This window comes from Haliotis rubra, unplaced genomic scaffold (genome assembly GCF_003918875.1).
Source record: "Haliotis rubra isolate DU_JTF1 unplaced genomic scaffold, ASM391887v1 Scf98, whole genome shotgun sequence".
Lineage (NCBI taxonomy): Eukaryota > Metazoa > Mollusca > Gastropoda > Lepetellida > Haliotidae > Haliotis > Haliotis rubra.
In genome coordinates this window covers 73,719-84,470 of record NW_025767723.1, presented here as the reverse complement: position 1 = coordinate 84,470, position 10,752 = coordinate 73,719, and the positions used below count along the sequence as shown (strand labels likewise).

The 10,752-nt window shown below is 41.4% G+C and overlaps 1 long non-coding RNA gene across 1 annotated transcript; it reads right to left on the bottom strand.

The window, feature by feature from the left end:
* Positions 1–1,309: 1,309 nt before the first annotated feature.
* LOC124265440 lies at positions 1,310–8,790 on the bottom strand. The gene is made up of 3 exons (XR_006895453.1): positions 8,722–8,790; positions 2,054–2,134; positions 1,310–1,508 (listed from the first exon to the last, which is right to left on the bottom strand). It is a non-coding gene; the product is annotated as an uncharacterized LOC124265440 (long non-coding RNA).
* Between the last annotated feature and the right edge of the window lie 1,962 nt (positions 8,791–10,752).

Sequence of the window (10,752 nt, the reverse complement as noted above, 5' to 3'; positions counted from 1 at the left end):
CAGAAATGGGCTTCACATATTGTACCCATGTGGGGATTCGAACCCGGGTCTTCGGCGTGACGAGACAACGCTTTAACCACTAGACTACCCCACCGCCCCCTCTATCATAGGAGGAAGTTCATCTGGCAAAACCCATTTGGTAAAACAGATGTTGAAACACACCAAGGACATGTTTCAACCACCGCCTAACTTGATCGTGTATTGCTATGCAGTTTGGCAAGATGTGTACAGTGACATGCAACATTACAACCCCAACATTCAGTTTCACGACACACTTCCCACAGAAGATGAACTGAGATCCTGGTCTGTTCAGTCGGAAAAACATGTGTTGCTGGTTTTGATGATTTAATGATGCAGATATGTAAGAATCAACTCATGTTGCACCTGTATACTACTCTCTCTCATCATTTAGGCATCACGGTGATCAATATTCAACAGTCGGCTTATCCCAAAGGCGAATGCAACAGAACCATGTCCTTAAACACTCATTATTTCATTCTTCTCTCTAATCCAAGGTCAGCTCACGAATACAAAATCTTGGCTTCTCAAATGTTCCCCGGACAATCCAAGTATTTCAGGAATCGTTGAAAGATGCCATAGAGGGGAAGAAATACAACTATCTACTCATCGATGCATCTCCCTATGCCGACGAGCGCTACGGTCGTTTACGAACAGGGATATTTCCTGGAGATGTGTGCACAGTGTATTTACCAAAATAGCTATATAGCAGAACACATCTTGAATAAAGAATCAGTTTGTGATTCGAGTATGGATAAGAAGGAATATCGCAGTGGCTTACACACCAACAACATCGTCGGAGAGTAGTTTGCTTCAGTGTGAAAAGTGGTATACCAGCAAAGTCACAAGCTATCGACGAGCTTTAAGGTGTTGTCAAAACTCGATGTATCAACATTCCGAATCGTTGGGGAGGTACAATCTATTTTGTGATTGAACGGAGTAAAAATTCACCCGTGACATCTGAACCACGATTGTTTCAAATCCTACATCATGAGCGAGCTCGTGGAAAAACACCAAGCAAAGGAAAGCTTTGCTGACACATCTTTCTGGTGAACAATTCAAAGCTATTATCACAATGATATATATCATCCTACGCGGTATCATACCCATCTCCGATCCTGATAAAATTCAACTGCGACGATACAAAAAGCTCATAAGGACTCTAGCGAGCAAGACGGTGAGAAGTCGTGAGAAACGTCAGCTACTGGTCTCACATCATACAGTTTTGTGTGTGTGCATAAGAATTTTACTGGCTTACCTGTCGCTGACTCGTCATGGCCAAGGCATGATGCTCCTGTCGAGGGACACGTACAACAGCCTGATGTCCAAACAGGAAGACAACAAGTCATCGATGATGGAGACAGCGACAGCGAGTCAGGAGAGGAATCCGGAACATCAGACGACAGTGCCTCCTCTTCCTCCTCAGACAGCGAATGAATCGACAGGCAACATTGCCTCAAGGAACGATGTATGTGATGGGAACCGGAAACCTGTCAACAACAGCAGTGACTTTTTGTTTACAGTACTTGATCATCTTCTGAAGAACATTAAATCTAAGAGAACTATAGGAAAAGTAATGTCTCTGTTTCTATTTGTCAAACATAAAGTCGACACAGGCAACATGACAGTGACGGATAATTTAGAAATTGTGTTGCCAAATGGAAACGTGTTGAAAGATTCAAACCTCACAAAGTTGATTCGATATTCTATTCTTGGTTCTGAGACCAACTGGCTATAAGGAGTTTCGTAAATTACTTGTAAGTTTACGTGTGCCCAAACATCTCTTGAGGAATTACAGTAAAACCTCAGAACACCAGAGTGCGAAAAGACTGTACATAAAACGCAAACCTGGGCTTGGCATACCTGGAAACCCTAGAAACTTGGAATCTTTGTAAAAGTGTTTAGTTAGTGATAAACAACCATAATGTAATCCTATGTTAATACATATAGATAATAGTAATAAACAATATTTGTTAACATATCATCGTTGTGAGTGTACTGTCATTTTTGTTTTAGCATGCATCAAACCTGATACCATGATCAGTAAATCTTGAAGAAAACAGTATTGTCTGCAAGAGGTTGCGAGTCAAGGTGATGATCACAGTGCTGAAACATGCTGAAAGAGAATGTACAATATAATGTGTATCAATACACTAAACCTCTCATGATGCTAGCATTGGTTAACACACTTATCTTTGGACCATCAAGGTACATTTCTCAACTTGTACATACATTTTTGGAAGATATCAGACATAAACGCGGCACGCGAAAACATCGGGAAAGCAGAAACACCATGCCCGCATCGGCTGTTTACATATGCAAATTACGTAAACTATATTCATCCTCTTGAAAAAGTCATTTATTTCATTGTAATGTTTTGTGTAATCGGAGAAATATTAAAGCATTCATCTTTTCAGTAAGTTCTAGAACATTTTGAAACTAGCATGACCCCTACTCCCATTACATCTAGCATGAATCAAAACTTACTTCATCAAAAGCATTCCTGCGACAACTATAAGGTCATTTGCGTATTTTTCGTGCTAAAAATATTACGTCACAGATGACGTCATCAGTTGCTACGTCATCACACCACGCGAACAGATAACGGTGAGTTTCCTCACTTCTCACGTCACCACCGAACTCGCCTGTCGTCGCGCACAGCTATTCACCGCTAAACAACCTAACGTCACCGCCAAACTGAAATGGGACCCCCAAAAAGAAGAGCAGCGTTACAGCACAGGATAGTCCCGCAACCTGCAGCTGGAAAGAAGCACGCAGGACAACACGGGACAGTAGTGGAGTCGGCACAGAAAGCCTGCTGGTGGACATTCAAGGACCGACCTTAGATCCCCTCGGAGCGCTCAAGCGCAAGGTAGGTTTAGCTTGGGTTCTGGTTTACATCAGGGAATTAACAATCCCATTCATATAGATCCAAACTTACTGTTAGCAGCACCGTCCCTAACGCTACCGTTACTCCAAACCACGGCAGTACAGCCCGGCTGCAGACGCAGCGCACTCTGTGTTTCAGCAAGCGGTAGGCAGCCAGCGCGCACTGTGTTTAATCCAGATATAGCTGCATGCACAGTTCCTTCTGCATCAAGCATTCGAGCCACGCTACAATGGCTTTCTAATCTAGCTTCGGTGGGGAACTTCACAGCTAAGCCTTCCCCAAACAGCCAGGTGTCCGATGCCACAGCAGTTAATGCGGGTTTGCCCCACTTTCTTACCAAACAGACCACGTCGGAGCTCACGTTAAAAATTCTGTAAGGCAAAAATATGGAACGGCGAGTTAAGTAGACTTCCAGACACTACTTCCTTCTCAAAACTTTGCCCAGGAGGACGATGTCCCTTTACAAATGGTTTATAACCAGTCAGGTCAGGTCATGTTTAAACCGGCAGGTAAGCAATCTTCTAAACCCCTCACTATTGCCTCCTGGACTACGGCCTTCCACATTTTTATGAGTATTTACCTGCAAAAACACCCAGGTACGGTTCAAGAGCTGTTAGGATACGTCGACGCAGTTCGGGGCGCTGCATACAAGTACGGTAATGACTCGTGGTACACCTATGATTACTATTTCCGCCATAAAATGGCTAGAGATCCCACGCGTTCCTGGGGAGCCATCGATGGCGATCTGTGGCTCCGTTACATGGTTCAGGGTAGGCAGTACTATACTCCTAAAGATAAAGATACAAAGACTAGCACTGCTAGTCAGTCACCGCAGTGACTGATAAACAAGTCTGCTGGGATTTTAATCTTTCCCAGTGTTCAAGAATATCGAGCAAGTATCCCCACAAATGTTCCAAATGCAAAAGTTCAAACCACGGTGCCCGGCAATGCAATTCTTTTCGTACCAAAACAACAAACAATGCACAAGTGCAGCTCCGAAACAGGGCCAGCTTGCCTCCAACAGCCAATGTTGTTAGCTCCGGTACCCATAAAATATAACACACTAATTCCATGGATCGCTGCGTACTATGCCGTATGCCCCAAAGACGCTGATCTATTACAGGTAGGTTTTACCTCAGGTTTTAATTTACAGTTCTCTGGTTCGTTCATTCCTAACGACGCTCCCAACCTTAGATCAGCGAGGCAACTTCCTGATATTGTAAGTATAAAGCTACAGAAAGAAATCTCTCTTGGTCGCATTGCCGGGCTTTTCCCCTCACGCCCGATTCAAAACCTCAAGGTATCTCCCGTTGGTTTAGTCAAAAAGAAATCTGACGCATCAAATGTCTCCACAATCACGGATAGCTACCGTCTTATACACCATCTCTCCCATCCCCGGGGATCGTCCGTCACCGATGGAATTTCCGCGGAATTTTGCTCTGTTCTGTACACACGGTTCGATGAGGCGGTAAGTTTAGTTCAGCGTTTAGGCAAGGGCGCTCAATTAGCAAAATTCGATGTTCAGTCAGCTTTTCGTTTGCTCCCAGTGCGTCCGGAGGATTTCCACCTGTTAGGTATGTACTTTCAGGGAAATTATTATTTTGACAAATGTCTCCCTTTCGGCTGTTCTATATCATGCGCCTTGTTTGAAACATTTAGCCGTTTCTTGCAGTGGTGCATAACCAAATACATCCATCATGCACTATCTAGATGATTTCCTAATGGGAGGTCGAGCCCAATCAGGTAAATGTAAATACCTGTTAGATTCAAGCATTCAGCTTTTTCAACAATTCGGCATTCCCATAGCACAAGAAAAAACAGTTCAACCAACCACGACCATCACTTTCCTGGGCCTAACCATAGACACCGTTTCTATGGAGATTAGAATACCACCAGAAAAAATCAATCAGTTGTGTCAGGAAATTGTAACCTTACTGCAGTCACAAAAGCGTAAACTAAAAGTTCACCAGTTACAATCCCTATTATGTAAGCTGTATTTTGTGTGTCGCGCAGTTAGGTGCGGGAGGGCCTTTTGTAGACGCTTGACCGATGCTCTTTGCAGAAAAGTCCATCCCAATCATCAAATAAGACTCACTAACGGTATGAAACAAGACCTGCAAGTATGGTTACAGTTCCTGCAGCACTACAATGGTGTATCTGTGTTTCATGATTCTATTTGGCTTACTGGTCAACACTTACAGCTCTTCACAGATGCATCTAGCACACACGGCTTCGGGGCGTATTTCCAGGGCAGCTGGACATGTGCTTCCTGGCCTCAAACATGGATACAAAAAGGCTATACCAAGGATATGATACTCCTTGAATTATTTCCTATTGTGGTGGTGTTAAAAATGAGGGGAAATCGTCTGAGCAACAAAAAAGTTATGTTCACATGTGACAACCAAGCTGTCGTACATATCATCAACAAACAATCATCCAAAAACAAGAATGTCATGGCGTTAGTTAGGTGCTTAGTCTTACTCTCCTTGCAGCACAACATAATATTCCACTCCAAGTACATTAGCACGCATGATAACGCTATAGCTGACGCTCTTTTGCGCTTTCAGTGGCAGAGATTTCAACACGTGGCTCCAGACACAGAGCAGCTTACCAAAAGACATTTGGGAGATTGTATGACAGAATCTCGTAGACTAATCTCGTCCTCTTTATCTCTCGCAACACAAGACGCACATATATCACGGCACTACAATGTCTCCAATATTTTAGGCGCGCGTTTAGCCTACAACTAGACGGGCCCATTTGCTTAGACCAGCTTCTGCAATTCATAGGCTACATGTCAATTCAAGGTAAATCACCTCGTACTGTAAGGGCCTACATTTCAGCCTTATCCACCTGGCATAAACTAAATAACTTTATCAATCACTGTGAACATTTCCTGGTTAGAAAAGCCATCATCGGAATGCATAAAATTAAAATTAAACGGGACATACGAAAGCCCATCATTTTCCCTATTCTTCAGCTAATCGTCAATGCTTTGCCTGTTATCTGCAGCTCTTCTTACGAAGCTCAGATGTTTAAATCAGCATTTACCGTAGCCTTTTTTGGTTTCCTTAGGATCAGCGAGTTGGTTTGCAGTTCACAGGCCGATGATTCAAAAACTTCACTGCAAATTAATGATGTTTCACTTTCCGACCGGGGATTAACATTGCGCATAAGGTTTTCGAAAACTGACCAGTTCGGTAGAGGAACAGTGCTTTCAATTTCTCCTATTGTCTCAGAACTATGCCCTGTTAGCGCTCTCGCTGGGTATCTCAGGTCCAGACCATGCACTACCTCACAGCTTTTTGTCCATTTTGATGGCTCGTCACTAACGCGCTATCAATTTCAGGCGATTCTCAATAAGTCGCTTTCACATGTCGGTTATGACGTGACCCAGTATACCTCACATTCTTTCAGAATAGGCGCTGCTACAACTGCGGCGATTAATGGTTTGGATGAAAGTATAATTCAGCATTATGGTAGATGGTCATCTCGCGCATACCAAGGCTATATTAGGTTCTAATAAAATACTCACAAATAATTAACTTAATCTAGTTAATATTTACTAGCTTGGCTTCTATTAATTACGTTGTTGTAGCAATTTTTCTGCTGTCCGATCTATGTTACAGATGTGGCCTGGGTAATTGGCGACAGCTACATGGCCAGAGCGAGGGGGAGCTTGGAGCAACATTTGCAACGTCTTGGCACTACACAATGGCATGTCCGAGGTGGAGGCGATGGCGCCACTTCCGATCTTCCCTTAACAATCTCTTGGCTTCTGCGGGTAACACCACTCCCAAATGGCTCGTGATCCATTTAGGTTCAAACGACTTGTGCCAAATGTCCGCCAGGTGCATGTACGACGACATCCTATACGATTTGCTGTATGCCAAGCTACGTCTGCCGGACACCAGGTTGGTGTGGTCGTTCATGTTGCCACGCGGTTGCGCGGGCCGGGCGGCTGGGAACATTAAAAGTTTGAACTTTTCGCAAAAAGCTCAATCGAAGACTGGCTTACAGAATTGAAGAGCTACATGGGATCAGCGTCCGCCACGATCAGATTGATCCAGTTAAATGTAGCTCGAACATTACTTGGCTTGACGGGTGCACCTGTCACTCAGTGCAATGGACTCTTTCGTGCACAATATTATCAATGCTTTAACTGCCAACTAACTCAGATAATGCTAAAATAACGGCAATAAGTGAGCACACGCTTTTCATAATTTTTAGCTAATTTTGGATTGTTTCTGCTGTTCGATCTATCCACGGTTTTCTAATACCTATATCGTACTGTGTGGATGGCGGCGATTTTTCGCGGTGGCCTGTTTGAGGTGAGAAGTTCTCAATCGCTATGCTGCTGGTTGTCCGCTTTCACAGTGGAAACCCCATAATCATAATTCCAGCCTGCTTTACAGTAGGTGGAATTCATTCGCTTCGCTATGCTCACCTCGTCTGCTTGGTCACAGCGGAGAGGTGATTGAGTAATAATATGCGCTCGCTACTTCTCACCCCTGTATAGCCATCCACACATATTGGCCACTACTTCCCAAAACAAATATCTTCCTTTTCATTTATAACGCTAGTCCAGTAATAATCGCATTTAGCGCTAACCGCTAAATGGTGTTATTGTTGGCGTCGCCATACCACGTGCCTTTGTTTATAAACATGACCTTGGCACGCAGCCGCATAAACATTACGTCACAGATGGCGTCATCAGTTGCTACGCCATCACACCACGCAGCGACAGATAACGGTGAGTTTCCTCACTTCTCGGCGTCACCACCGAACTTCGCCTGTCGCAAGCACAGCTATTAACCCGCCCACCCTCCCGTGCTCACTTGTTCCCGTTATCTGATTGAGTGTACATTGCAGTCTAGGAAATTTAATATGTATACATTGTACCTTTTATTCACTGTTCATGAATTAAAACATCATGGTGTGTATGGCCTGTTTGAGGTGAGAAGTTCTCAATCGCTATGCTGCTGGTTGTCCGCTTTCACAGTGGAAACCCCATAATCATAATTCCAGCCTGCTTTACAGTAGGTGGAATTCATTCGCTCGCTATGCTCACCTCGTCTGCTTGGTCACAGCGGAGAGGTGATTGAGTAATATGCTCTCGCTGCTTCTTCTCACCCCTGTATAGCCATCCACACATATTGGCCACTACTTCCCAAAACAAATATCTTCCTTTTCATTTATAACGCTAGTCCAGCAACAACAGGAAGTGACGTATTTATGCAACTTCACTCTGCACACGGCAGCAACTTGTATGGTGCGTTTTAAGCCGGAAAAACAATATTTTGTAACGTTATTGTTACCTTGTATCCAAATGAATAGAAGTTTCAGATGTTTGGGTTAAAAACATGATGATATTACTAATGTGAATGAAATTCCTAAATATTATTAATTTAAATGATCAAACTATTTAGATTCGTTACTTGTCTTAGTAAACGTTTCACAGTGTCATCTGCTTGTACCGAGTGTCATAGTAAGAAAATAGCAATACCGCGATAATAGAGAGTTGCTTCCATTTCCAGGTCAAATGAGACAATCGGAATATTGCCGCAATGGTATTAAACGAGTTGCGACCATGTGTCACATTAAACATCAGTCAACTGAAAATATATATAAAATGCTAAATGTCAGTAGATGTTCATAATCCCGATGGCGACAACATTTCTAACTACCGTGATAATAGAGGGTCCCATGATATGTGTGTGCACACTGCACACGAAGGTTTTTGAATTCCAACGCTTAAAATACTCATTTTGTTAGTTCCTCTCATCATTAATCAATCATAAAAAGACACATACCTCTTTGGTAGTCATCTACACTCTTCGACTTGAATTATGTCCTGCAGTCAAGTGATGACGACGGATAGATGTTGTTGTTGTTGAGTTAGATGCTTTGGAAGTCGCCTTCGCCGGTTGGCATGTCGGCAGACTGACGGATAGAAACCCACACCTGCCATATATATTGAATCAAATGACACAAAGGAGCAGTCAATAATTCGAACTAGCCGCTAGGGTTGTAGTTTTGTTTTCTACTTGTCCGGAACTATGAATATTACAAATATTCAACTAATTGTAGATTACTAATTTTAAAACACAGTCAGAGCTCTTCAGTAATTTTTTTTGGACTAAGACAGACTAAGTCTATATTTCATAAAGTCCAAAACACTGAATTCTCCCTCAATGGTGAAAATAGGGCCCGTAAGTAGGTCACGGCACTTCGCGAGAGATTACATAGTTTAGAACTTCCGGTAGGCATAATCACTCATTTTTTATTAATAGGAATTTTTCAACCAAATTTGGTGTGTTGCTAGAGTTAAGTTTCAATAACAACAAAACACTTTGATTTTCATACCAAATTTTTTTATTAAAATGAATTTCTTTTTTCAGCCATTTTTTTGGGTTAGGAACATTTTAAAAATATTTCTGCACTTAAGAAAAATATGTTTAAGTATTCTATCTCTGTATTGGTATCTTGTCTATCCATTTTGGTGATAATAGACATATATTTACCACATACAATATGAAAATCTGATCCCGTAAGAGTAGCCCCGTATAAATCGTTTTTAAACTTTTCACAAAGTTTTCATGAATAATGTCTAAACATGAGTAAAACATCATCAAAATAAGCATACATAGTCATTGTTATGTGATAACACGTCTTTATATCCCCCAAAAGTGACAATAAAGTTAAAAAAGCATATTTTACAATGTTTATAAAAATATGCTCGACCTTGAAATTTGAAGGTCATGAGATACAAATGTATGTAAATGTATTTTGAAGAATATCTAGAGTTTTATCCGTACAATTAACATGAAAGTTATGTGGGGCTAGAGCAAAGGTTACGCTATCAAAATACTTTGTTTTTAACGCAGAAAAATAAAATAAAAATGTTATTAGCATTCAAACACACCTGCTCCATAAAAAGTTACCGCATTTCTTTCCAGCCATATATTGGCTAGGGTATTTTCAAAAATAATTCTACAGTTCTGAAAAATACTTGTATGCATTGTAGTTGTTTATTGGCATCATGTCTATCTATTTTTGCAATAAAAGTGATATATCTAACACATTCAACAGCAAAATCTGTCGCTGACAGTGGTGCCCATTTCTGCTGTTTAATTACCATTACAATTTGGCCATGTATGACATGTATTAATGACTAGAAAATGACAATACATGCATACAAGGCAAGTTTCATGTTAACCAAAGTCTCTGGAGTCAAAATAAGTAAAATTCAAGTAAAATAGGGACATCTTGCTCCTTTCTACAGACAGCGTATGTACCACAACAAATGAATAAATAAGGTTCTAGAAACTCCTACATAATACAAAAAATATATATCACAGGGTTGAAACTAAACCTGGCCCAGGGAGCATGAACAAATCTTAGCTAAGCCTTAATAACATTATATACCATATCTGATATTTATATTAGAGGCCGTGGTCTAGGTGTCTTTTGAATATGATCATAAATACTTAAGCAAATAGTTTCCAACAAATACAGTTTCAGTTGCAAGTTATTTCATGATCCTGGGACTTATGAATCCATTTTGGCAAAGATCAATGCAGATCAATGCACAACATATGAGGAAGAAACATTTTCTTTGAATGAGCGCTATCCAGTCCTGCGCTTTCAACTCTATCACAAACTGTCAATATATGGCAGGTATAACTGCTTAAAATAAATCACAAAAACAGCATACAGGTCAAGTTGCATGATAATAATAAAATCTGAAGAAACAATAGCGACCAATCTCTGTCACTTTGCAAAACATAAGTAGTCTGGCTTCTTCTCTTCAGTTGGTCAGGCCTGGTCCTGAAAATTAAGGA